The 27,462-nt window shown below is 38.5% G+C and overlaps 1 protein-coding gene across 1 annotated transcript in view; it reads right to left on the reverse strand.

Moving 5' to 3' along the window:
• ARHGEF26 (Rho guanine nucleotide exchange factor 26) overlaps nucleotides 1-27,462 on the reverse strand; it is a 1,375,009-nt gene that overhangs the window by 917,544 nt on the left and 430,003 nt on the right. The window lies entirely within an intron of this gene.

Below are 27,462 nucleotides of genomic sequence, written 5' to 3' on the forward strand. Positions count from 1 at the left end.
CTTAACTTGGAGAAGGGATTCCTTACCTTACTAAAAATGCTCTTTTTGTTTTGCCGCTTACTGGGCATTTAAAATGACGGTGCTTTTTCATGTGCTTTTGGCTACCATACTAAAGGCCAGATTCCAAAAGAGTTGCTTTCAGTACAAGTCTGCCCTGATTCCAAAATATTTGCCCTCAGTGTAAGTAGCTTACTGTGGTGTAATGCCTATACAGATAAAAAGACTTGCACCTTGGGCCAGATTCCAAAAGGCTTGTTCTCAGTGGAAGTAACTTACTTCAGTGTAAGGCATATCTCTAAACAGGCTTTCACCCAGGGCTAGATTCCAAAAGACGTGCTCTCCATGTAAGTGGTCACTTACACTGAGAGCAGCTCTTTCAGAATTGGGTCCAAATTCTGTATACAGTATAGTTACCAAACTTCTTGGTCAGACAGACCAGGCAATCAAAAAATGAATATCTCATTAGGCTGCTTATACAGAGCAAGTAAACAAATGTAGGCTCTGCAAAACAGAACTGGAAACAATCGCACATCTTATTGCTGGGTGTGAAACACTCATTTTAGAGGGCCTGTATACTGAAAGACATAATAATGTGACAAGACTGTTGCATTCGAGATTGTGCAAAATTTACAAAACTGAAACACTGGAAACATGAGCACATACAGAATGATGAAGTTAACATCACATGGGATCACTCATTACCAACAGCTCCAAAACTGGATGGGAGAAAACCAGATATAGCAGCCCATGAAAAGAAGACAAATGTAGCACTGATCACTGAAATTGCTACACCCACTGATTATAGTGTCTTACATACAGACAGGTATACACAAAGTATTAAAATACCAGGAGTTGCAGGCAGAAACAAGGGCAATATAAAAGAAGGATGCCCAGATAGTTCCAATAGTAGCAGGAGCAATGAGTCTTTCAAAAATCATTTACTGTCATATTTAGATATGCTACTGATGCATGTAACTCCATAAGCATTGCAGGAGGAGTCAATTCTGGGCACAATGCGAGTGCTGTGAAGAACACTGCTGGCTAGCATCAAAGACTGAAACAACAGAAACTCTGTGAACTTTAATCATACTTTGATTTAGGAATAGCTTCTATTCCCATCATGGTACTAGAAATCCAAAAGATTTGGAGAAATGAAACTGAGCCAAATTACTCCTTACAAGTAAAACCTGATTCACTTCTATCAGATATTTCCTATCTCCACATCTTTGAAATACCTCTCGTCACTGGGAAAGTTACAAAAGCACACACAAACACACACACACACACACAGAAAGCCCACTCTGCTTAAGCAATTTTAGTTTGTCCATGGACTCTTAACCTTCTCGTGGATGCAATACCAGTATATTATGCTGGAGGTCTTGGGTTCAAAGTAATATATGAGAGCTAATATTGTCCATTTACTTTTATGACTCTTACCACAGCAAGAACAGAGACACTCCCCTGCTACATAAAGTAGACTAATCTTACAATAAAAAACTGCATAGCTCACTGCAGGTCATAAAAGTCTCACCCACCACACTGACATCTTCACTTGCCCACAACTGTACATGGCACATAAATTTCTTTACAAAACCAGATGCCCTGTGTTAGCTACTTACATTAACTGCAATACATAAACACTTCTAAAATTCTGTTCTATACCTGATCAATATCAAATTAGCAATAAATGGACATGGACACTCCTTACTTTCTGTCTGCGTAGGTAAACTTTGAATAAGCTCTCATTTGACAGAAGAATCACGAAAAACAGAAATTCAAATCCCTCATAACTATACATTTTCTTAAGAAGTGGACTTATAACTGCAGTACCAGCTGAAATTCACTTTGTCTAAATCTCTCTTCATTAATATACTTCATTGGTATCCCATCTCATTTGCATAGGGGGAGGATACCTTGACTGTGACTAGGATGACCAGGCCTCTGGGGTTGCCACGCAACGATGTAGAGGAATGAAGGGGTGGGATCCTGCACACCTCTTTCTGAGGGAAGGAGGAGGTATTTACATAACCAAAGGGGAACATAAGCATGGTCTGATTTTCATTGGTTGGAAAATGGAAACCATTACGAGTGTCTGCGTAGGTGTGCAGGATGTCCTGCTAATGTCAACCCCCTGTGGAAGTGAGAAGTGGTTCAGCACCAGCACCCATTGCATATCCCATCCACAGGCTGTTTCTAGGAAGGAACTGGAAGTAGGGCTTAAAGTTAAATATCAAAGCAGCCCATTATGGCTGCCTTAAATATGATACCTCTTCTAAAAAATGATACAAATAGGCCAAATGGCCAAGAGACAGGCTGATGACCTGCAGAGAGAAGGGACAAAGTGTCTTCTTTTGCTAGACTATACTGTACAGTATGTTTATAAATATAATACAAGCTAAGATTTTTCTTTATTATGTAAAGACCCACTTGACTATTATTCTTTAATGTTTTACTACACTGTACACAGTGGATAACTATATTATCTGTTCCTTACTGTTTCTATCATTTCTCTTCGACTTTCTTGTTCTTCTTTCATTTCTCCAGTAATCATTCTAACTATTCACTTACTTGAAATGACTTTTCTACACGTTTGTACTGTATGCTGACATTGTAAACATGGTAAACTGAACAGTGCACTTTCACTAATTTATATGTTTATATATCCTACCATTCCCGAACAATCAAAATCTTTTTGTTATACTTTTGTATATATTTATTGTCTTGTTTTGTCTTTAAATACTTATTTGGAGTTACATCCCCTGGAAAATGGGACTTCCTGGTTGAACACACTTGGTTAACAAATACAAATAAGAGTATGCACTCACAGAAAGTGTAGACAATTATTGAAACATCTTCTCAAGATACAACAGCATGAAAATCAGAGACAACATTTAAGAATGGATGGGGGAGACATAGGGCAATTCTTATGCCAGCACGGGGAAGAAATATACTGTTGGTTAAGCAGAACTTGCAATATAACAAAACAGAGAAACCGACTACTACTGGCCCAACTTTCAGACTTAGGACTATACTCACCTATCCTGCAATGGTTCACCAGGTAGCTCTCCTTTCAAGCACACTATCACATAGCAAGCCATTCTGTATACATAGCTTCCACTTGCTAAAGGAGTTCCATAAGAAGCAATACTAGGACCATGCCTGTTCGCAACAAACATGGGATATGCAATCAGTTAATCATAATACAATACATAGATGATTCCACCTTATTCAGCAGATCCTCTACTATTCCCCTGTTACAAGCAATAATTCAAGTAGACTTTTCCTTCAATAAATCCTGGTTACATCATTCACAGCTCATACTCAACTCTGACAAGATAAAACTTATGCTTTTCCAATTAAATGCCTGATTACTAAACCTGAACAAGTGCAAACTCTTCTAAAAACACCAACATAGAGAAATTTCTTGGGGTCAATGTAGATGAAAATCTAAAATGTGACCACCACAGAGAATATGCAATTCAGAAAATACATCTAAAGCTGGTAGGTTATACAGAGAAAACAACATTCCTGATGGACCACAGCCACACAGTTCTCATCCCTTCTAAAATCTCTACTATATGCACCCTCCATTTTCACCAACCTGCACTCCTCACTAACCACAATACAATGTGCCACCTACCCAGCTAACACAACTAAAAACAGTACCATAACAGACTCGCTGAATATGCCACTAATACTCCAATACAACTCACCACTGCACTCTTCTCAAGCTACTCAGCCCAACAGAACTCACCATTCCAACCCTCGCAGGCTACTCAGCCCAAAAGAACTCATCACTGCACCCTTCTCGGGCTACTCAGCCCAATAGAACTCACCACTGCACCCTCTCAGGCTACTCAGACCAACAGTACTCACCACTTCACCCCTTCTCAGGTTACTCAGACCAACATTACTCACCACTGCACTCCTCTCGGGCTACTCAGACCAACAGTACTCACCATCGCACTCCTCTCAGGCTACTCAGACCAACAGTACTCACCACTGCACCCCTCTTGGGCTACTCAGCACAATAGTACTCACCACTGCACCCCTCTCGGGCTACTCAGTTGATTGGAGCTCCCAGATCTTATCAGCTGCACACAATATAACATTGCCTATAATATCCCTAATCAGCCTGCAAAGGACATGCCATCAACAGCTAATCTTCCCCAGTGGTAGTTCTCATGCAAGCACCTCAGGTTTAAAGTCCAAAATTTAACTGGAACTTCCAAAGCTTACCTAGAAACACTACTTTCTGTAACCATTGTCAAATTCTGGATCATCCTCCTCCTATCAATTAAGCAATCAGACTTTAGAAACATTAAAATCCAATAGTAACAACCTGCATTTCATTGCTGGAACCTGTATTCTGAGAGACTGCTTTTCAATCTATCTGAAAATATACAGAGCTAAGTATATTTTTTTGGTTTTAGAGCATGTACTGTTAATTGTTGCTTATAGTTTTTCAGATCTCTGCTGAAAGTGCTTTCCCCACCTCCCCCTATTTTCTGCTGTGTCTTCAGTTGTTATAACTGTTTTTTTTACAGCTTGTGTGTTTGAAGGATCACTTGCATAAAATTAGACCTGTTAGTAACAGCCTGTATTTCATTGCTGGAACCTGTGTTCTGACAGACTGCTTTTCAATCTATCTGGAAATATACAGAGCTAAGTATACTTTTTTGGCTTTAGAGTTTGTACTGTTAATTGTTGCTTACAGTTTTTCAGATCTCTGCTGAAAGTGTTTTGTCCCACCCACCCTATTTCTGGCTTGTAGTTTAAATTTGGTGGCTTTTGCAGTTGCCCGCCCCACTGTAGATTTGATCTGGGACACTCCCCCAGTCCCATCTCTTTACCACATTCTACCTAATAAACTCCTTCTGCACTTGCTTTTAGTCCTTTTTAATTTAATTGCATTTTTTAAACTGTGTTTGGTCTAATATTGCTACATACTCAAGTGTGCTAGCTTTCATTGAATGTGAATTATTTTTACTGCTGTTTTAGCTACTTTTCTGAAAAAAAAATACTGTACGCCTATTTCCTACCTTTCCTGTAACTAGTGTAGTCCAGATACAGATTGGCTGTATCCAGGACTGTATGTAAGCTTCTGAGCCCCCCAAGCCTTTCTGTGTTTGAAGGAAGCATTCTATCTTATCATTGGGGGTAGTAAGCACTAGGTAACCTGTCTACCACATAAGAAGTGGTTCTGGCCCAGAAATTGTAGTTATTGGCAGTTTGGGCAACCTTTTCCATCTCTCTCAACTTTCTGATTTGAAGGCCTGCACTTGCACTTGTTTCTGTCCTGTAACGCATCTAGTGCAGATACAGATTCTTAGTTTTAGCACTTAAATTTGCTTATTCGTGCTCAGCACTTGTAAGCACTAAATAAGCTACTAATTACTACAGCACTCAACCTTCCTCATTACCTAGAGGAAAACAGTTTTGTACTTACTTTTCTCACTTGGTTAGAGAAAAACAGCTCTTGTTATCACTTTCCTCACTTTTCTAGAGGAAAATAGTTTTTTATTCAGGCATGTCCAAGGGTCAGCTCCCAGTGTTCTATCCTATCTGATGAATCTGGGCATCTTGAGGCTATGTAGAAATTGCCTCATGTACACAGACAACCCTCTCCTCCTACCACCCAACACTACAACCTGTGAGAGATGCACTTATCTAGCCAAACAGGAGGTAAAGCTTTCTCCAACCAAGACTGAACTTGACAGTCAAGAGAAGGTAAACAACACCACACTCATCACATAGTCTCACTAAATCTACACCACCAAAATCCACACACAGTAACACAAAAACATTTGCCGAGGCTCTCAATAATAATCTGTCTAAGCAACAGAGACCTCCAAAGCAGAAACGCAAGCAACCTCCATCCCCCAACACAACCCAAATGACACATAGCTCACAGACTCAGTGTGCCACTCAACCACAGCCAATAAGGCAAAACAATGTACCCAACTCACTAGTCATAGGTGATTCTATAGTCAGGCACACTGATGTCCCACTCACCAGGCTAAACAAGGAGAAGGTTACTGTCAGCTGCCTGCCGGGTGCCAGGATCCACCACATAACCCACGCACTCAGGTCACTCCAGAACAAGTACAAATATGACTCTGTCATTGTCCATGTTGGTGTGAATAACCTGGGACATACCTCCCTGGACTACATGAAAAGAGACATTGAAGAGCTCTCCGATCTTTTAAGCCAGGCAGGTATGACCCTAGCCCTGAGTAGCATTCTGCCATTGCCCAGAATTATACTGCAGTACAAGGACAAAATGAATGACTTCAACAATTGGCTAAGCTTCTGGTGTCATTCTAAGGGGATCCAGTATCGGTCTGCCTGGGATGACATGGTCGACAGACCACGATGCTTTGCCAGAGATGGCCTGGACCTGTCACCCCTGGGATTCCAGATACTGGCTAAGGCTCTTGCTGCCCTATAGTGCCTTTTTTAGGCAAGGTTCAAATGACAAATTCACCACTGTAACAGGAACAGGCAAGCAAAAACTAAGGGTAACGCTACTCAATGCTAGAAGTCTAAATCTCAAAATGCACTCACTCGAGGCACTCCTTAAAATGGCGAACACTGATATCTGTGCAGTGACTGAGACCTGGTTCAAGGCTCCAAAGAGCACCCCTGCACTACCAGGCTACAACTCATACCACACTTTTCGGCCATGTAACCTGGACCGGAAAACCAAAGGTGGAGGTGTGCCCATATTCATTAAGGATATCCACACCTCCAGGCTAGTTGCTCAGCATAATGCATCCGAGGTTATCCAAGTGCAACTAACTCTGGGCAAAACTGGAATCCAAATTGTAGCTTGCTACAGATCCCCCACCAAGCCCCAGGATTCCCACTCCTCTTTTCTTGATGTACTGGAAAATATTAGGGTTCAACCAAACACCCTAATAATGGGCGACTTCAAATACCCCATTAACTGGGAAAACTACTCGTGTACCAACTCCTTAGTGCAACGCTTTCTGGAATTCATAAACTCCAATGTCCTGGATCAACTTATCCACACCCCCACTAGGGGCAACAATATCCTAGACATAGTCATTACCAACATGAGTGACCGGTGTTCCACACCTGAAGTCAACTCCTCATTGGTCCAATCCGACCATAAGCTAATCACCCTTGATATCCACACATCCCACCCCCCATTAAGGAAACCATGGTAAAAAAATTCTCTAAAGCCAACTTCATGCCTCTTAAGACAGAAGTGGTGAACTTCATGACACCCATGTAGATGGACAATACAGTTACAACTGCTGAATCCTACACAAATGCACTCTGTAAGCACTTACTCGAGTGCATGGATCGTGCTATCCCAAACAGAACCAAGACGCTATCTTCCAAAAAAAGGAAGCCAATCTGGTGGTCCCCTGCCATAAACAAACTGTACAACAGAAGGAAGAAACTGTTGCAAAAGAGAGTAAAATCCCATGAGTGAAGGAGCTCCCTGGTCAGCCTCAGTAAGAAGCTGAGATCCCTTATAAGATCCTCCAAAGCTAGCTACAAAAACAAAATCGCCACCAGTTCTAAGGACAACCACAAAGCATTCTATAGCAATGTCAAGAATCTCGATGGCAACACCCAGATCTGCTCTGAGTTACAGCACAACGGCACGAAAATTACAGAATCAACTGATATTGCTAACATCCTGGCAGATAGGTTCAGTGCTAACTTTACCCCCTCCACCCCCTAAAGGGCCCATATCTATACAGGAAGAATGCAGAGTCCCTGTAATCACAGCTAGGCAGGTAAAAGCTGCACTCTCTAAAGCCAAAAACACAGCATCCATGGGACCAGACAACATCCCAGGCTGTGTTTTACACGAACTTCAGAATGAACTGGCTCCCCACCTAAGTACCATGTTCAATAATAGCCTCGCATCAGGCTTTGTGTCCACTGAATGGCACACAGCAACAATTTTCCCACTCCACAAAGGGGGAGCCACCATTGATCCTTGGAATTATTGCCCTATTAGCCTGATGAGCCTGGTCTGTAAGGCCATGGAATGTATCATGGAACTCAAACAAATACATTGGTAACCTCCAAACTGTGGATCCCACCCAGTTCGGGTTTGTGAAAGGCAGATCATGCCTCCTGAACCTGATCGACTTCTTTGAGGCAGTCAACAAAGCCGTAGATGAGGGTAAGGTGGTTCACACAGCCCATCTTGACCTCGCCAAGGCTTTTGACACCATCCCCCATTCTGGAATTATAGCTAAACTCACTAAACTAGATATAAATCCCTACGTCACAAGATGGGTTGCCAGCTGGCTCACTGACAGAACCCACACTGTAAAAGTTGCAGACTCCAAATCTTACCTCAAACCAGTGACAGGTGGAGTACCACAGGGTTCAGTCCTGGGACCTCTCCTGTTTGTTATCTACTTCTCTGAAGTACAAGCTAACACAGAAAGCCCATGGCTAACGAAGTTCGCAGATGACTGCAAACTAGGAGCCACAGTCAAGTCCCCAAATGATGTGGACATCCTACAGAAGGGCCTCACTGAGACAGATGCCTGGTGTCAGAGCCATGGCCTCAAGCACAATGCCAAAAAGTACAGTGTCATCCACTTTGGTAAAAACTCTGTACCCATGAACTACCACAGAGGCAGCAATCTATTTAACACTGAATGTGTGATGAGACCTTGGGACCCAGGTGGACAGTAGTCTCTCCTTTGATAGTCACATTGCCACAGTAGTCAGGAAGTCCTTATATGTGGCACACCTCATCATAAAAGGGCTCTCATCCAGGAAAAAAAGAGGTCATTGCTCCCCTCTACTCAACACTCAGACCCATTATAGAGTACAATGCCCCTTTTGGAATGTACCTCACAAGTCATCTGCAGCAGCTGGAAAGGCCACAGAAGTACCTCACAAAAAGGATTACTGGCCTCAAACAAATGTCCTACACTGACCATCTCAAAAAACTCCAGCTTTACTCTGAGGTGATCTCTGCCTAACATACAAAGCTATGTCAAAACCAGAGCTGTTGGACATGCTACACCTAAAAAAATCCCAATACCTCTGAGCTACACACTGTAGGGACCTAAACCTTGTCACCACAATAAACAGGACATGCTGAAGGGATAGATTCCTGTCCCAGACACTTCCCATACTCTGGAACAGGCTACCCATCTATGTCAAGCAAAGTTCTTTATTAGCACTCTTCAAGAAAAATCTTGATGAGTGGATGGGAAATAGGAAATAAACCCCGGGGATCACTTCTGTGTCTCTGCTTGACAGTGGCACAGGAAAATAACTTTCTTGGGTGTCGTAAGCCAGGGAACCTTGTTGGCTAGGCTTACGTTGGCCCTTGGGCTGATAGCCTAGTACCTACCTATGAACCTAAAACAAAAGTTATTTCTAGGAGGCTTGGCTTTACCACTGCACTTCACCTCCACATTAATTTTTGTGTACCATCTTGTCTTTATACCAGACTGAAATGTTACAGTACTGTAAAACGGGTAACGAGCAACATGTACTTAAATGCTTTGGTACTCCACACTTCCGAACTATAACAGCACTCTAAAACTTTACTATTCATTTACATCTAGCATAACTTTGCCACGCTCATCAGTATCTAGTCAGCTCCAATCTAATCTTCCAGCATGACAAAACTTTTCATTCTTTATTATCACTTGAATTAGCTCATATCTTTATTCCATAAGAGCAGGTACAATACAACACATTGACTAATATTAGCATTTATATTCCAAAACTATGTGTGTGTCTATAAATATATATATATACATACATACATACACACACACACACATATGGGTTCACTTTAGAATACTGAGATATTATAATCTCGAAATTCAAAATATCGAGACCAAAATCCTGAAAGTGCAATACAACAAAACCTGAAAACATTGACTCCCATAACATCGAAAAAAAACCACAGCAAACCAACATTTACTATACTTCACCACAACATACAAAAACAAATAAAGAACAAACTATATTAAACTTCTGTGTGTCACCCACACCCCTGCTACTTAAATATATCAAATCCAAGATCGCACTACACAGAGCAAAATGGCAAACATACCATCTGCACTTCATGGCAGCCTGTTTAAACTGCAAAAAACTATCCTCAATCTTCTCTTAGAAACACTACTTCACTGCTATAACACTACACAGTACTGTATATCTCTCCGATACTGGAGTTTCACAAGTCACCTCAGTCATGTTCCCTTTTAACACGTCTTAAAGCCACAGCAATCAATTTGCACATCGTAAGCGTGTTTACACAGCTGATTCAACATTCGACATTGTGGACTTTCAGGATTTTGGTATAGATATTTTGAATTTTGAGATTATGGTATCTCAATATTCTGAAATGAAAAAAAAAAAAAAAAAAATATATATATATATATATATATATATATATACACACATACACATACATATATATATATATATATATAAACTAAATTATTTTTTTTATTACCAGAAATATATTTCTTTTTGTGTATGTTCTACATACCACATAATGCTCTAGTTTTCTTTCAGTTATTTATTGTCCTGCATTCTTCAGACTTTTTTGCAACATCTTGTGTATTAAGCTTTGTATCATCAGTACCTCTGATACCTATGCAAATCTTTTGACTTGGAGCTTTCCTCCGTGGGTCTCTGCTGAAAACACGTTTGATACCGAGATGGACCCTAATGATCAGCAAGAACAAAAATGTAAAATAACGAATCATAGCAGTTGAGAGGTATGCTAATAGCACACAATATTACTTAGAAACTTTTAATTAAGAAAATGTAATGCTTGATTATAAACCACTAACTTTCTTGACTTTAAATGGTAAATGACAAAGTCGCCTCATAAAGGACAAGTGTATACAGAATGCTGAGTTAAATGAGGGTCACTATTTGTATACGTGACCTTATATCTTAGAAGGCACAGCATGTTTTCTTTACCAAGATTTACTGATAAACAGGGTATAATAAAGGTCAGGTAAACTGTCCTTACTACCTTTTGTGTTTTCTTAAGCCCAAGCATTCAATTGTTCAATCATGATTCCACACACACAACCACTCAAGTAAAACTGAGTCAATGCTAGTGCATTGCTTTTTGTAAATTCTGCAAAGCAATAATGAAGGAAAGAAAATGTTTTCAAGCTTGTTTACTTTATGTTTATGCAGCAATTGAAACAAATGCACACAGTAGACGACATATGAATACAGGAGGTGTACAGTTTGTCAATGGGTCACTAAAAATGATCCCAGATCAAACACAAAGGGACGGATAATAGTGAAAAGTATGCAAGGACAAAACATACAAGAAGTGGGCAAACAAGGTAGATTTAGCAATTTTTCAAGTCTGTTGACAACCATGGCTCTAGGTCTATGAATCTAATTTCAGGACCCTAGCAGCTATATGAGTAAAAGGAACTATTACGCTCCTTTTTAAATACCTATTCTCTCAGACATTGTCTGTCCAGTATCATAATTATCCAAGTCTTCTAGTACTGAAAAGGTTATTATCTTACCACTGACAAGACAGCTGTATTTTTTTTTTGTGGGGTGTCCACTGGACTACACAGTAATAAGCACATATGAAAACACCTTGCCAGTTCATGTTTGATCTTGTATCACTTTTAAACAACCCTCCTTCACCACCACCACCACATAACCTATTTCAGGAATCTGTTCTCACAAAGTAATCTACTTCTGTCTGTCTGTGTGTTTGTTCAAGCCTCTCACATATTCTCACATACTGGGTAAACAAATCAGCTCTGGTAGTGATTCTTGTAGATATGCATATTCGTAGGTTCATAGGAGGTTACTAGGCTAGCAGCCCTATAGAACCTTTATAAGCCTAGCCATGTTAATCCCGTGTTGCCCCAATTGTCTATGATTTGATGGACGCACTTCACAGATCATCATCGACTACCCCTGTCCATTCAGGACATGAGTGCCACTCCAGGGGTGAATTTGTGGTCACCCATCCATTTGTCCAGGTTGCACTTGAAAAGGGTAATTGAGAAACTCTCCTTCACATGATTTGGAAGTTTATTCCAGAGCAGTGGCATCTCTGGATGACATACATGTCTCTCCAGCATGTTCTGTTAATGTCACAGGCATGGTTGAGATCCCTAATGTGAGTGACTCTAGTGCCATCCATAACTTTTTTTTTCCCTTTCACTGAGCTGTACATGTTATTTCTTATAATCACGATTCAAAGCCTTCTCCTACACTAGCGCTTGTAATAAAAGTTAACTCATCTTCTTGTTATTTTACTGATTAGTTCTGTTATGCATTCTAGTGTTTCACAATCCTTGGCCACTGTTTTCTGACTAGCCCAATACCCTGGCTTACAATGATGCCTACATCCATTTCGTGCTAGGTTTTGTATGAAACAAGTTGTAGTTATCATGTGAAAGGATACAAAAAGAGTGACAATATGAGAAATATGTTCAACTGACTCCACTTTTTGCCTGTCTTCCTGTTTTTCCCTGAAAAACACAGCACATTCTGGTATGAATCGCCTTGTACACTAACTGGTTCTATTTAAGAATGATGTGCTCTGCTACAAAATAACAGAAATACTGTCATACCAGTTCATCTACAAAGCAGACCTTCCATGATCCATCATAATCATTTACTTTATCCTTCCTACCAATCAGCATTCTTTTCCAGACGTTTGTGCAATTAGGGATAAACTTGCACCTGACATCGCAGACAGTGACATCACACTTCACATATATATGCCTGCTTATCCCTTGTTCTCACCAGTTCGTACCCTAACCAATAATCAGCTCCACCAGCAAGTCAAGAAAAATGAAGATTTGAAACCCTTACTGCTATCATGCTCACACTTAACCAAGTTAAACAGAACTTTATTAGCCAAGTCTGGCAGTAGGGAGCCATTATCTCACAGGAGAAGGTGAGGAGTGGATTCCTGGTGCAAAGAAAGTACTCTTTGCAGATCAACTATTAAAATAAGACTGCATCTTGTTATGTCTGTCACGGATGGCTCTCATTGACAGGTGATGTGGTTGGGCAGATTTTCAAACAGTAAACCTAAAACAGAAGAAATATGAGCACTATATCAGAACTAAAAGTGAAAGTCTACATAAAAGATTCCATGCACCCAGTCAGGACCAAACTGCCTGGGAGAGGAAGAATCATGGGTCCAAAAAGGGGTCCACTGACGATGACTAATAAAAGAAAGACCAAGCAAAACACTGATGAAAACTCCTAGAGAGATGATGATTTGGCCACAGCCACCACAAGTGGATGGTAACATTGAAAGTGACCAAGAACTCATCACAGAATGAAACAGACAATTATGAACTCTTTCTCACCGAGGACAGAGTTTTAAAACACTGATCCAACAAACAGAGCAACCATGAGGAGACAGAGAAGGCAGTCCTTCTGCAAGGAGTGAAAAGCCCCTCCCTATCTCTGTCCTTGCAAGGAAACTAAAACAATGAAGGACTAGTTCAGTGATCAAATGAAGAGGTGGAACATAATTTAGAAGAGTCAGAGGCCCCTATGTACAAGATTGAAGAAACTGGTCTCAGAAACGAAGCAGAGCACCTAGGGAAGTAGATCAGACATGGATAAAATTCCACACCACAAAGCGAATGGGCCTAACCACACACAGACAAGCCTGTCAAATACAGATAAATACCCCCAAAAGGGAGGAGAAGGATCTCTAAGGGGCGAGGGTGGGTAGAAACTGTGCTGTGTTTGAATTCAGTCCTTCATCAGAACCCAAGGACAGACCACCACTGAGGAAACCAAAGCAGCATCTGAGACCAAGTAGATAAGCACCTAAAAGTACACTGATAGAACCTACTCAATCAAAGTAGGGGAAGCCAACTCTAGTAGTAGACCAGTAACAAGTGGTGTACCCCAAGGATCAGTCTTGGGGCCTCTACTGTTTGGGATATACTTTTCTGAGGTGCAAGCCAAAACCTGTGGTCTGTGGCTGCCCATGTTTGCAGATGACTGCAAGCTGGGTGCTGTCTTAAATTCCTCTAGTGATGTGAACATCTTCCAAGAGGGCCTTACCCAGACTAATGACTGGTGCCAGATGCATGGCTTAAACTGAATGCCAAGAAATGCATCATTATCCCCTTTGGGGAAAATGTCATCCCCACTAATTATCACATTAACAACATACTAAGCAAGCAATCAGACATGACGGACTTGGGCACCCAGGTTGAAAGCAACCTGACTTTTGACCGCCACATTGTCTCCATTGTATGGAAGACTTTCTACATGGCCCACCTCATAAATAAAGGTATTTCATCCAGGAACAACCTAACATCCCTGTACTCCTCCCTTATCAGACCCATTATCGATTACATTGCCCCCTTTGGCATGTACCTTGCCAAGCACATGCAGCAGTTGGAGAGACCACAGAGGTTCCTAACCAGGAGAATCAGGGGTCTCAAACACCTATCCTATACAGACAGGCTAAAAGCTCTGTCCCTCTACTCAGTCTCCTACAGAGTGCTCAAGGTTACCTGTGTCTGGCATGCAAGGCCATTTCAGACCCAGCCTTTACGGAGTTTCTGCATATCGTAAGACAAACTTCATTCATGCAACCCGCATACAAGGCCTTAACCTGGTCTGTGACATTAACAGAACTTGTTGGCAGGATAGATATGTGTCCCAAAGACTGCCCTGTCTGTAGAATAGACTCCCTTTCCATGTCAAGCAGAATACCTCTCTAGCCCTCTCTAAAAGGAGCCTGGATGACTGGATGGTTAACAGAAAATACACCCCTGGGACCCCACCTGTGTCCCTGTTGGACAGGGGAAACAGGTGCTGACTTTGAGGGAACATGGGCAAAATTCTTGGCTAGGCTTATAAAGGCCTTCGGACAACAGCCTAGTATCATCCTATGAGCCTATGAACAAGATGTCCAGAGAAGACCAATGGTAGAGGTACAAGGTACTGATCTAGCCTTATGGAGAACTACATCTACATGGCATGCAAGCAAAAGGTTTCCTATAGCTTCAGGTTCCCCTTCCATAAGGCCCAGCTGCGACAGTGTCAGTGTTGGGGGGGGGGGGGATGAGACCGAAGCCAGATGCAATCGTGTTGAATATCACCTCTCAGAATGAATGCTCTTGCATTCCTTACCCTAACAATAGGGGCATTTACAGTACTGCCTAAGAACAACAGAGTGAAGCCACACTATACTTAGCCATCAAGGGAAGGGAAAGACAGGAATCAACTGTGCCCAGGAATTCTACAAGTCACAAAATCATTTTGGAGATGAGAAGTTCCTCAGCCCATGAAAAAGAACATATCTACCACGATGACTTGATAGACTGTTTCGCTAAATTCCCAGAAATCTGGCTAGTGTACTGGCACAGACCTACACAGAAATCTTCAGCAGGTCACTGACTAGTGCAGAAGTAACAGAAGACAGGAAGAGAGCAACTGTGTCACCCATATGCAAGGGGTCAGGCAGGAAAAGTATAGCGAACACATGACTTTTAGCCGAACAAGTGTGGAAAAGGAAAGTCGTAGAGAAAATCCTGAGGAGAATACCAGTAGCATTTCTACAGAATAACAGTAATTAGGACGGCAATTAATAATGGTTCAAGGCCAGATGTAACCATCAGTAAAACCTGATCCAATTTTCAGAGTCAGTTACAGGTGAATTTGACAGAGTAGTACTAGCAGGCATAGTCAACATGGACTTCAGCAAGCCCTTTGACTCGCTCCCACAATAGGCGTCTGACAGGAAAACAGGAGGGGGATGAGGACAGGAAGAGAACTGAGGAAGTGGATAGCTGCATGGATGAACGTTATTACACAGACAGTTGTAGTAACAGACAATAACAGCAATGTCAGGAATTATAAAAGTGACTGATGGAGTACTGCAGTAGTTTATTCTAGGTTTGATACTCTTCAGGGTTATTGTGTCAATCATATCTGAGATAAGCTTAAAAACAGAAACAACTTCTTTGTGGTGATATTTTATTTATTTACTGACATTTAATTACAACAAAAGTCTGACTGGGTAGAAGCTCATTTGCAGTGGAGGCCTGGAGTGCAAAGCTCCAAAGTATGAACAATTATTGCACAAAACAAATACAGTTTAAATAATTACATCAAATTAGACACAATATGAAAACATTGGTTAAGAATAGATACAAATTATATGACAATGACTTAATAGAGAAATTTTAGCCAGTTTCTAGAGAAATTAAATATAAGTTAGCACACTAACTGAGGAATTGGAATACGAATTGAGAGAAAACCAGGTTAATGGTATATTTAGAGAGATATTTATCTGTAGTGATATAAAAACATACAGCAGTGGAGGATGATTAAAGATTCTAGCAAAGGATTTGCATAAACTGAACAAATGAGCAAAGAGGTGGTAGCCAAGGCTCACTACAAACAAGTTTCACTTAAGCCACAGCCACTTGGGGTGAAATATTAGCTAGTATGGGCATAACCAAAGGAGACAGAACACGGTAAGTTTTTGGGGATGATGACCATCCTTAACAAGAACACAGGGAGCAAAGTAAAAGGGCAGTGGCAGCAACAAATAAAATGCCAGAGAGTACCCTCATGGGGAGGAATTCCACATGCAAACAGGTAATGCTTCCAGTCTGAATGGCAACTGGTCAGACCACAACTTAAGTACTGTATGCAGTTCCAAGAGCCATCCAAAGAAGAGAACTTCATACTGGTAAGACGGAATTAATAGGAAAGCTGTCAGAACTATCCATGGGATATGTGGCATTGTGGACTGCACTGCTAAAGCAGGGGGGATCTGTTCCCAAGCAAGGGAATTTACAGAAGAAATATACCAAATGCAGTACTGACTATTGGAGAAAATAAATACAACTACAGTACCCTGAAGGAAGGTCCCTGATATTAAATCTTTTAGTTACACTTCAGTACACTTCTGAAATTCAATACAATTTCAACCATAACCAAATAAAAAGAAAAAAAAAACACTATGTAAATTTCTCACACTACTGCAGAGTCAGAAATATGATCCGTATACATTATCTGTAGTTAAATCTGATTTTCTTAATACAAACAAGACTCAGTTCCACAACTGAGTCTGAGTGGTGTGTAAATCCACAGTGCAAACTCATATTTTTTGTAGGATACTGTAACTGTAACACAGAAAGGTAGCAAAGACCAGAATCAATGTTAAAGAAAAGCTGCAAGACAAAATATGGATTTAACAGCCGAGCAAAGGAAAGACCTCCACTGACAGCCCATATGGTTAAACATCTTTTGTCATTATTCCACATGGCACTATGTGCCCCAAAGGCCGGACCCCATTACTCCACATAGCATCATGTGTATCAAAGTCATATCCAATTGATATTGTTTTATCACCCAATCATATACTTCAGTGTTTAACAAAGTATGTCAGTATTCACGTAACTGATACTTCAAATTACTATTCAGTTATGTGCGTCTTTTATTACTGCCTTAACCCACTAAGAACCACTGTAAATGTTAGTAAAAAAACTTACCTTCTCCCTGGCTTGATTATATGCTCAGGGTCACACGTTATGCAAGCAATCACTGCTGAAATTAAGCCCACCTTCCCATGATGTAATGCATCACTGCTTACTGCTATGTCCAACACATCCACTGTTGCTAAACTGTCACATGGTATATTCATTTTGCACAAACTTACAGCACTGAGGTAAACTCCGTACCTCTCTAAAGATTTAGTAACCTCACCAATGAATAAGTATCCATCCATCCACAAACCCTTTTTCCCATTTTGCACATGGGATCAGGGTGCTACTTCAACAGTAACAATCATCTAGAGCCAAGGCTTACACTGCCGGGTGGATAAGCCCTGTCACGGTTGTTCTTCCATACCACACACTCATATGCACACTCACGCCTACGACCAATTTAGAGTGTCCAATCTACCTACTACATGTCTTTGGAATATGGGTGGAAACCCATGCAGACACTGCACAGAAGGCACCACAGCCGATCATTGAAATGGAGAACCTCTTGCTGCGAGACGACAAAGCTATGTACTGTGCCACCATGCAGCCCATTGTAAGTGTTACCTGGGTTTGAACCCTGGACCCCTGTGTCCTGTATCTAAAGTCACTGCACTTACACCTTGTACAACAGAGACAGTTCTCTTCCACTCATTCATATTCATCAATGAATAAATACTTCATCTAGTATGTTCTGGTCAAGTTTCAGATGTCAAATATGCCAATCACATTAATCCCAGAAAGCTCTATAAATAACCCAAAGAAACAGCTAAACAGACAAACTAACAACTCAGCAGATTACAAACTCTTTCATTAAGCACTCTAGCAAACATTTAGGGAATAAAATGCATGCTGAATTGTAATCTGACTCATTAACATGTTAAACGCAGAATGCAATTTTCTGCAAAGCCTACAACCTAAAATTCTTTTCACCAAAATAATCTGTAAATGTCACCCCAAAACTGTAAAGGATGTCAGTGAGAAAGCAAGAATTACAGCATCGGGACCAATGGTCCTGAAGAACATCTGCCTCTTACAGGATAATTCAGTCTCCTACTGCACTAACATGCATAAAACAACATCTTGAACAACTACGAAATATTTGCAATTTCAGTAACAAAAAATTGAAAAACATGCAATGCATCTTCTAGTGCCTATTATCTCTTAATCAGATGAACAATGACTGTTTCATATACAGAACAAGTAATAAGACTAAGCCACTATTACAAGAATGATTTGTGAAGTCTAAACAAATAGGAAACAAATCCATCCAAAATCACACACTGTATCCATTAATAACCCAGGCTACAAGGGCAACCCACAATTAAGGACAGCTTTTTCAGGTGTTTGCTAAAATACACATCTGCTAAATGGTTATGACAAAACACCCAATTGTCTTTTATAATCTGGGATTAAAATTACAGATTAGTACAGAGGTCTGATGTAGTTATCATGACAACATAATTTCAAGGGAAAACACTTGTGCTTACTTCTACACAGACAGTGCAGGAGCAACGACGTTTATGCTTAGAGGCATATAGCACTCGTGCGGAAACTTGACATAGTCAAACCTAGCATAGCATCACTTCAGAAGCATGGTGAACAAATAAGAGCACATGATCAAAATGGACATCTGTTGGGGGTGTTTGTTGGCATAATGGTCAAGGTGTTACCTTATGAACACAAGATACAGGGTTTGATTCTATTCTGAGAGAAACTGGTGAGGTTTAAAATGGCCCACAAGGGCAGATAGCCTAGAACTTCTCTATAAACCTATGAAGCTGTGTTGAATGAGGTCACTGGTGGTAGTGTGTGCTCTTGCTCCAAGCTGCAGCAACCTTAAAAAGTTAATTACATTAAATAAGGGATACAGAAGGTAAAGGCTGGGCTTACCTTTTACAGTCCACAAAAGATGTCATTCTGAAAAAATAGCTGATCACTTCATTTGTGGTCATCTCGTTTTTCCATGAAATAGTTTTTGATGGGCTGTCATGGATCCATTTAGCATTTATTTTGAGTTATACTAAGCCTTCCCTTGTGTATAGCTGTGCCAGGTTTCTGCTTTACATTGCTCCTTGTCTATTACTGTATATTCTCAGTCCTCTTATTCTTTCACAGAACAAATGATTTCTCAAATGCCTGCTTCTGTACTGTTTTAGGCATGACATAAATATGTATGTTTATAAAAGTAAACCAATTATCATGGAAAAAAGTACATTACAGTAAAGGTAAAATAGCTATAGAACATATAAAATGGTTTGACTGCGGCCAGGCATTCACTGGATGAAATAAAAGAGCAGTTAAAAACATGAGGACAAGAATATGGCTTACAAATCAGAAACAATATAACAAGCTCTATGACAGCACATTTTAGCCAGGTATAAAACATCCATTTTCAGTTATGACTTGCAAGTGAAGTGAAAAGTTACGGACCAACTGACACAAATTTGGGAGGTGGGAAGTAGAAGGCAACCAAACTATCCACAGAAAACCATTGAAGGGATGGGGAAAACATTCAAGTTCTAGGGGTCAGAGATCAGAAATGAACCTTTAAGCATTTTGTACGACTTAGAGCTTAACCACTGAGTCATAGTGCTGCCCATTGTTAGTACGGGTGTTACCTACCCACCATGGAAGGTGAGAACTGTGTCAATTTAAACAACAGGACTGATGATGTAGCTACTATCAACCTTAATCTTGTAGTCCTGTGTTTGTTTCAGTCAGTCTCCACTTGCATGACTTTGTACAAAATACTTAACCAGAAATTGCTCTTGGGTCATCCCTGAAAGATGGGAAACATACATACATAGCCTGCCTGATAAACAGCCATCCAATTAATCAACAAATAAGTAAAGAGCACAGAAAATAGGTGAAAACTGGACACAAAGATTTTCTGTAAGGTCACTGAGATGTTTTATGTTGCATTTTTAATGCCATTTTCAGGTACCTTAGGAGATTTCTAGGTGGCTTTGGAAAGAGTCCACAACAGGGATGTCAAAGTTCTAAAAAATTTATTAAATCTTTGGAAAGGAAACACGTTCTTTTTGCCCAAATCAGAGAACTCCCTCATTAAGCTCCTAGTTTCTACAAAGGAATATACTCAGAAGGCAACTTGACTACAAAAAGTTATGATTACCAGTATCACTGCCCACAGATGGGACAATTAATCAGTACAGAAACGTAAAAATCTTCTTTGTTTTAAAAGAGGAAGGATTACTTTTTCTTTTCTTGGTACAAGATTAAGATACAAGGCATGGTACATCAACTGCAGGACTGACGAAAGAGCTCAAAGTTACTGCTGTCAGATGATCACATCACCCTGGCATATGTTGCTGTTGTAAATGAACGTGAGCATTCCTACTGCAATATTCCTTGGGAAAATGCTGGTAATTATCTCTGGTGCCTGACTCATCAAATGCCAGCAAAAATCTAATCAGTGGATGTCCGGTAACTGTTTTACAGCCAGCTTTCATTTGTATGGAGGACAGTAAATATATCTGTCTCAACCAATTAGTACCAGACATGTACTCCAGTTCAGAAATGGGGGTGGTGGAAGATGAATCTTCGAAACATTACCATTTCTTTTGCACTGACTCTCATCACTTCATCCCTAGTGGCTGACACTAATAAGGTATCTTTTACACTGTTTGTCATAGGCTTATTTATTTTAGTTCTGAAAAGGATTGAAGGGGGTATCACCATGGCAGCCAAGAGTAGTTTTAACTTTTTCCTTTTTAGCATCTCATTTTTTTTGTTTGTTTTTTTTAAACTTACTCTTGTTGCTTTTTAGGTACCTCAGAAGAAATGATTCAATATTTTTCTTTGCTTCTTTAATTTTCCCCTGTAACTTAGCCTCATTGTCCAGTTTTTCAGACCCCACCCATCACTTAGGCTTCATTATCCACTTTTTTCTCACATTTTATGTAATAAACAACGTCTTAAAGTTTGTAATGGCATGCTTCTTAGAAAATTGGAATTAATTTGGACCATTTATCTATTTTCTCACCATTTTATCACAGTTGATCACTAGAGTGTCATTTTGTCAGTAGTTTTGTGATTTTTACTTGCTTGTTCAGTGTTACAATTTAAAATTTGATTTTTTCATGTTTTGAGGAAACAAAGGCCTAACTAAACCTAACATATTGTTCACACACAGTTATGAATACCAGATAAAACCTGAAGACCAAAAACAAACAAACTATATGAAAACATTGGGGTAGTTTGTATACTGCACACATATTTATTTGCAGATTTAATAAGGGATGCTGATACACATCAGATTTTTTCAAAATAGCAAAAGTGTCAGTTAATTCCACAAAACATGAAAACATTGCTAATTTATTAATGCTTACGGAGTGGAAAGTAAGCCAAAATCATGGTACCATTGCCTCAAAGAATAATTATGATATACACAGTGTACACTGTTAGTGGTATAAGCTACTTTTATTTATTTGCTTGCTTGTTTATTGCAATTTGATTACTCGGTAAATAGGCTGGTCATGTGACATTTTTCAGCCACGGCCCTCACTACTGAGGGGCAACTGTGAGGTAGGTACACATTTATTGTGCTCAGTATTATGGAGACCAGACTTCTTGTGAAGATAAAAATAATAAAGGTATGTAAATGCTTATCTCTGTCCTGCCTATTAAACTGCTGCACACCTTTTTTCTATGTGCAACATTCCAGTCAAATAAAAGATATGGCCAAAAAAAAAAAAAATCACCACTTGTGGGTATTTTGTCTTTAAATACATTTCAGACTAGGAAGAAAGAATATGTACGCACAGATAATCATTGTTGTGCAGCAGATGAAAATGGGAAGACTGTTTAGGCACATATAGAATGTCTACATTTTCTTAGTTTACGGATATATAATCAAAAAGAAAATGCAAGCACCCACAGCAACTACTGATGTAAACTTAATAAATAAATGTTTTACTGTGTAAAGCCAAAGACTTCTTCAGAATAACAGCAACCATACAACCGTGACTTAAATACCCATCCCTGTGATAGCCATGTGATAAAAACACCCAACAAATTAAATACAATTCTGTCTTTACTTCAGAACAGGAAAAAAATGGAAATTTAATCTTGGAGTTTTATCAGTATTCGAAAGTATTGCCAAAATAATTCCTTTTAAAAAGAACATTTTTACTATCTCACCTTTTAGCCAAATTTAGTCACCTTCTTGAAAAGAAAAAAAAAAAACACTTATTACAACCATAACATGTTATGGGTGTGCCTTGCCAACATGTTCGTCATGTCCCTTTTGCATATGGCATATGCTGGTCAGTTCTAATTTTTAATGCATTTTCTATCAAGTAACCACATATACCACTCTTTTAGTGTTACAATTAAATTTGTCTTTACAATAAATAACTTTATTCTCCTCTCCAATTGATATCCATGTACTATTTTATCTCTCTCTCTCTTCATATACATATATATATATATATATATATATATATATATATATATATATATATATATATATATATATTTGTGTTGTTTACAACTACCACAGTTACCGGTTCTATTATTTATACTACTAATATATATATATATATATATATATATATATATATCTTTGTGTTGTTTACAACTACCACAGTTACCGGTTCTATTATTTATACTACTAATAATAAGGATGTTACCTGCTGTGGAAATGTGGAAATTCAACTGTAGCTTTCAAATAACTCACATTTAAAACTAAACCAGGGGTATTCAACCATGGAATTTACAATTCCTTCAAACAGAACCAAAACTTTTTAATGTTGTTTAATAACTATTACTATAACTATTGTTTAACGTCATTCTTTTTGGCACTCATTCCTTCTTTAAAATTGGGGAAAATCTAGTATCTCTACTTTCAAAAATTCCAGATTTTATATCGGCTACAAATTCACTAAGCCACCCCCCTTTCATTAAACATATTGATTAAAATGTCACTTCTCTATGGAAGGCATCCATCTGAAATCATTTAGGGCAATCTAACAAACTGTCTTTTTACATTTAATTTCAATCATACTGGGTGCATACTGGAATAATGTGAACACCAAAAGACCTGGGGGGTATTTCAAATACCCCCAAGGAATGATTGGAATTAGGTAATATGCACATTACAACTTACAATGAAAAATATAAAAACTATTTTATTCACAGTTTTTTTTGTTCTGACTGTAATTTTATAAGGGAGGGAGGTTACTTGAAGACAAATGAAATGATTTTTGTTCTAAAGGTGAGTTTAAAATCTTTAACTACACGTGTAAAAAATTACAGACTCTCACTTTAATTTAAGGTTTTTATTTTTGCCCACCAGTAGGAATGGGTTGGTTGATGCGATAACAGAAATAAAAATGTTTGTGAGGAAATTAAATTTGAAAATATTACTTGGTGATCAAGGTAGGAGTGATGTTGTTAAAAGACACAGAACCTACAATCCACCCCTCCACCCAAGTGTGATGATACTTCAGAAGTTATGAGAGAAGGATTATGACAGAAATGTTTTAATGAAACTTTGCCAAAATACAGATTTGAGAATTATGAAACTTGACAAGGGTGGGGGGTTGTTGTTATGTCTGCAGAGGATTATTCAAATTAAGATATTTATGCTATTGAATAATAATGATTTTTACTTGCACATTATCAATGAATGAAGTACTGACTGACTAATTGGAAAATCTTTTTATGGATGAATGATTTATTAACTGAAAGTTATTTCTGTAGATAAATATAACTTCTGTATTTGAAATATCCTATTTTGGCAAGTATGTTTGAATTTCAAAGGTGCACAGAAATTTATAGCACCCACCATTTAGACAGATTATTTTGGCTAGAGGTCTTAAAACAGAACCAGTTGGAGCATTTTTGGATAAATCATTAAGAGGTATTTTAAACTTGTTTCCTAACATACTGAGGAAATCCTGGCATCTTTTGGATATTTTATGGGATTTATCCTTGCCTAATGATAAAGTTCTTGTCATAGCATCATTAAGGATTTGTAAACAGTGATCCCACAAGACATATGTATGATATGGTTTAGGGATATAATTTATATATAATAATTTATAATTATTATATATAAATTTATAATATATAATAATTTATAATTTATATATAAGTTTCTATCTAAAAAGGATACTGATCTGACTTGTGCAGGCAAAGAATTAAGTGTTTGAGAATATTTTTTTCTCCTTTGATGGTGAGCTTTATAAACAGACTTCAGAAGTGGCAGTGGGGATGGCTTTGGCCCCCATTTTTGCAAATATGGTGCTTTATAAATGGAAGAAAGATTTTATTTTAGAGTAGGAGTTCGTGCCCTTGAACAAATTATATGTCAGATTTTTGGACAATATCTTTTTGAAATAATTAGGGACATTGGAATATTTAAACAATGTTATGTTTTATTTAAACAGTAGAACTTCATTTTTAACATTGACACATACATGGTCTACAGAATTCATTTTTGTTTAGATTTACATTTAGTAAAAAACATGAACAATGATAACTTGGTTTCTAATATTTACAGGAAGGATACATTTAGTAATTGTTATTTACATGTATTCCCGTATATATTCAATGTGGCTGAAATAGAATGCTGCAAAAGGGCAATTTGTCAGACTATCCTGATTTCAAATGATGATACTTCCACATAGAATGTGAAAGTTTAAAGAAAGGAGAAATCCTAGCAAATTTGTGGCAGATATAAAACAAGGAATTTTTGAACACAGAGATTCTAGATTTGTCCCTATTTTAAGGCAGGAATGGACAGCAAAAGGAGTAAAATTAAACAATAATTAAGGTAATAGCTTTTGTCTTAGTTTTTCCTCTGACATGGGGAGGTTACAGAATGTTATTAAACATTAGCAAATTTTGGTTGTATCGAAAGGTACTGGAAATTCCATGGGTGAATACCCCATAGTTACCTTTAAAAGTATAGGCAATTTAAAAGTTAGAGATTAATTTTCCAGAGAGGTAGTATACTTAGTATTACTAGTGTAAATAACACAATGGGTAACTGTGGTAGTTGTAAGCAATGGAAATAACATGAATATCAATTTGGGCAGGGAATAAAGTTATTTATTGTAAAAGCAGATTTAACTGTAGCACTAAAAGAGTGGTTTATATGGTAACCTGTACCTCTTGCTCTACATTTTATATAGGGAAGAAGAAAATGCATTAAAAAGTACAATTTACCATCATTTGTATGTCATATGGACAAGGGACGTGACTAACACACTTGCAAACTACTCTGTAGCATGCTCCAATTTTAAGAAGTTTTTTTTTTTTTTTGAAGAAAACTGAAATTTGGCCACAGAGGAAGAAAATAAATCTTTTTTAAAAAGGAATTATACAGACAAATACTTCTGAAACCCAATAAAACACCAGGCTTAAATGAAGCAGTTTCCATTTTTCATCTTTTGAAGGATAGGAAGAATTGCATTTTATTTATTAGTTGTTTTTATCACGAGATATAGTGCTGGGTTCTTAAATCACATTTGTATGGTTGTTGTTATTCTAATAAAGTCTTTATTTTTATAGAAGAAAGAGATTATTCATGTGTGTCAGTACCTGCCACAGTGGCTGTATTTTTTCTTTGATTCTTAGTGTTTTTTATGCAAGCAGTGGTCAGAATCTCAGTTAGTTGATTTTTATTAGTTTACATGTATATATAAAATGTTGAAATGCAAAATACATTAGCAAAAGTTTAATCAAGCTGTCAGTTGCATTTAGTTGGTAAAGTTGATCTCTGATAGACACAGCATCAGAACTTACTACATAAAGTACCATCATTTAGGAGCCAATGCCACTCGGAATAGTCTGCATAGGGGTCCTTTGACAGAATTTCAAACTCCATATCTCATATAAATGCAAAAAATTATTAAACCTATCTAAATTAACTGACAAACCAAACTACATACTGCTAACAGATTATGCTTTGCCTTTTCCTAAATAATACACAATAGTTAATGCTGATGTTCAGTAGTAAAATGATAAAAAGGGCAAGCATTTAGAGTAATCTTTCTTCAAAGAAACTAACAGTGGGCCTCCTGATGAAGGCCTTGGGTAGCTTTATTACACTACATATCTTAGTCCAATAAAAAATGTATCAGATCACCTCTATCTCATTCTGCGTTCTGCTACTGGACCACGGCATAGTAGCTATCCTTTCTTCTGAACAACCAAATATTAAAGCATGTGAAATCATAGATGGCACGTATGACCTTAACACTGCATTAAACTCATTATGTCTGTGACTTCTTCCTCTTCTTCATTATCTTTTGACTACAGAGATTCATACAATACAGCCAGCCTACTAATAGCTGCCACACTGCGGAAGATGCCAAAGATTACAGAGTTCAGTTGGATATTTCACAGTGCACAACTCTGTCTCCTTGCCAATCAAAAAATCCAGTCCTGGATCACATTCTGCCCCATTATGTAGCTTTATGGCACTTACAGGCTTCACTATTGTCAAAAATCAGTACTTTCTGAAACTGGAAACAACAAAAAAGGTTTTGCATAACTTGTATCCTGCCAGCATCATGTTTAGTTCCACTTTAATGTCACTACTTTACAAATAACACAAGCAATAATCCATTAAACAAAGGCCATATCCATAATGCAGCTAGATGGCCATTTTCACTGCTATCCTGTGCAACAAATGATATGGCAAAGTGCCTGTAATAAATGTATTCATCCTTCATGACACAAGAAAACAGTTATACGGAGTATACAATCTTCCATCTCAAACTAACCTATATGTAATCTGCAGTCTCCAAAAAGCTAATTAAAGATCATATGTTGCCTCATTCCCCAACAGTTTTGTGTGTGAACCTATGCAAACTCTTATCTCCTCAACAGGATTTAAAATATCAACTATGCTCAAAGAGAAATGCATTTCTTAATTGCAAGAATATACACACACTTCATCTGCGAGTCGATGTTTAGGCTGCTCATA

The sequence above is a fragment of the Protopterus annectens genome, chromosome 4.part1 (assembly GCF_019279795.1).
Source record: "Protopterus annectens isolate FY-2018-M chromosome 4.part1, PAN1.0, whole genome shotgun sequence".
Classification (NCBI taxonomy): Eukaryota; Metazoa; Chordata; order Ceratodontiformes; family Protopteridae; genus Protopterus; species Protopterus annectens.